Genomic DNA, 2,911 nt, shown 5'->3' on the forward strand with positions numbered 1-2,911 from the left:
GAATTTTTATCCGAAATATTTTTTTTCTCAGAAAAAAATTCTCGAAGCTCTTAAAATCAAATTAGTTTTCTGTTTCTTTAAAGATTAAAATGAAAACAGGCCGACATGGTTGTAAGCTCATCGGAAGAAGTTACAATTTACAATTTAAACGAATAGGAGGGGACATGATCATCGAATTAGCCAAGCAAAGTGCATTACAACCAAAAAAGCAAAAGTAAACACAATAACATGAATAATAACAACAAAAATAAAAGAATAGCTGTCCGTAAAAAAATTATTTATCGGAAAAGTAATCTTAGTCATACATTAGACATGCAGAGCATTCCCTCTCACAATGGTATTCCTAGCAAATTCTTAGAGAAGTTTCGTTTGTTGGAAATTTCTCTGATGATGAACCCTTAATTTTCACGTTTATCTGCCGTAATATTTAAATTTCATGCTCAAGAAATCAAATTAGCAAATTTCCATAAGACATCGTCAAATTATCTAAACAATTACTTGATTGGAACGAAACAGTCATAAAATCTTTTGGGTGTTTGTTTTATAAGTTTTAAGAAATATTGATATTTTTATCTTATAATAAATTTTTTCAGTTACAAAAATTTTAACTCCGTTCAGCCAAACTTTGGGATTAAATTTATATTTTTAGTCAAACATTTCCGCCTTTTTTATACAAAATAATGATTAAATCAAGAAAGGTCACTATTTCCAATCTGTGCTGTAGGAAACAAAATGTTATCTTTTTGCTGCTAGGTAGCTACAGCACCAAAGGAACACATCGAAATATTTCCAATAAATCCCCCATTGAAAGACTTAAAATGATGAAGCACAACACAAACGGAAAGAAATGAAAAGGAAGCTGATTTTGTTCCCAGGAAACCATCAAATTTCTGTCATAACTGTATTCCTAGACTTTTCGTCCTGGTTTTCATCTTGTTTCATAACTTCCTTGATGATGGATACATAACTTTAAAATATTTCTCATCATGGAATTCAACTCTGTCTTGTTTAATACAAAAATATCTTCATGGTGCTATAAAAGTGAATTGTTTGAGTGGAAAGAAACTTCAATTCTTCTCAGTTGTTCAGGGATAACAATTACTTGTTTGTTTATTTGTTTTTTTGCCAGATTTCCCATCTGCGAAAGAACTTTTCAGACATCTTTTAGTTGTTCCATTGCCCAGTTATCATGATCCGTTCTATCCGTTAGCAAGATACAATATATGTTTGCCGAAAGTCCTTCGCGTTCCTGTATCTCTTAGTTTGGAAAAGTTCACTTTCACTAAAGGAGCATTTATTTTGTAGAGTAAGCTACACCTTTTCCATTTCTCTGCGCAATAAAGTTCCATCGCGATTTATCAAATGATCCTGAAAAAAATTTTAATTTTGCGAAAAGAACGGCATTTTAATCTGTTTGATAAGAACTCTGAAATCCTCAAGACACTTTTCCTCTACGCATACAACTCTTACTGAAGGCTAATTTTTGCAAGTAGCAGAACTTCAGTTTTCATTTCTCAAAAAAAGACTCCCAAAATCTCTTTGCTTTGTTGAAGGATGCTTATAAGCGTACGTTTGCATTTGAAGGTTTTTTAGAGAGGTAATTGTTGATAAAGTCTAGCCTTCAGAAACGCCAAATACACTGGTTTATGGAAAACCAATTCCGGCAATAGTTTTTTGTACTTCCCGAAAAATACTAATGGAAATTCAAATTACTCGCAAATAGATTCTGATTACTGAATATCAAGACATCCAAACTTACTCCGAAAACTAAATGACAGTTTTTTATTGGTCTTTGATTTTGGATTCGTTGCTCAATTCAAACAGAGGGTATCTTGGAGTGAATACTAAGTTGATAAAGCTTTTTTTCGTTTGAAACTATTAGCGAATTAAATTTTTGTTATTTTTTTTTTCTAAGGTATTTTACTTAGAAAGACTGTTAAATTTGTGTAGAACTACTTTTCAATGATAAAACTACTGATTTCTTTTTCACATTGAAACATTTGTTTCTATTAAAAGGTCCCATTAAATTTTAGAAATCCTCTTTTCTTTTCAATATCTGTTTCTTTTTTAATGGAAAAAAACTCCACTTTTACACTGTTGCAGAAATTTCATGTTTCAACACGTTGCACGTGGCAACCTAAATTAGGAGAGAAGAACCTTGACTTTGCTGCAGGCTGCAGGCTGTACAATTTTGCGTTAAGATGACACGATATCGTTCTTCTACTTTGTTGTAGGGAAATTTAGTGTTACCGACTGAGTTGAAAACGTAAATTGGTCTCCGTAAAGAGTTTAAAGGCTGACGTTTGGAGCGTTAGCCCTTCGTCAGAGCGATAGACGAAGAACTAACGTTCGAAACGACATCCTTTAAACTCTTTACGTTGACCAATTTACGTTTTCAACTTGGTTGATAACACTAAATTACCCTGTTATACTCTCCAATCGATGCACCACCACAGTTTCTCTGGAAACTTACTCTCTTTAATCACTTTGTTGTAGGTAGGCTATTCTGTAGTAGTCTAAGAAAAGTCAATTTCGTTAATATTAAAGAAAACTTAATCGTTGGGAGACCTTAAAAGAAATAATAAACAAAAATAATTTTTGATAGTTTATTGTATTGGCTTTCAATAAAAATAGGGAGAACGTTGTTGATTTTGTTTACATCCGTTTTGAAATCAGTGGTGATCCTTGCAATCTGATAGGCTCTAATTGGTGCGATTTATTCACGTATCGCAACAACCGATCAGATTTCAAGGTTTTTTTTAAAGTAACCAATCGAATTGCAGGAAATGGAAGACAAATTTTGGGTAACTTTTTATAAACCAGCTCAGTACTGGATCGATAAAATATTTGCCCAAAATAAAAAATCCTGAATTTTCGTGTCGTGAAATTTTGGTCTGAAATCATACTTGTG

The sequence above is a fragment of the Pocillopora verrucosa genome, chromosome 9 (assembly GCF_036669915.1).
Source record: "Pocillopora verrucosa isolate sample1 chromosome 9, ASM3666991v2, whole genome shotgun sequence".
Classification (NCBI taxonomy): domain Eukaryota; kingdom Metazoa; phylum Cnidaria; class Anthozoa; order Scleractinia; family Pocilloporidae; genus Pocillopora; species Pocillopora verrucosa.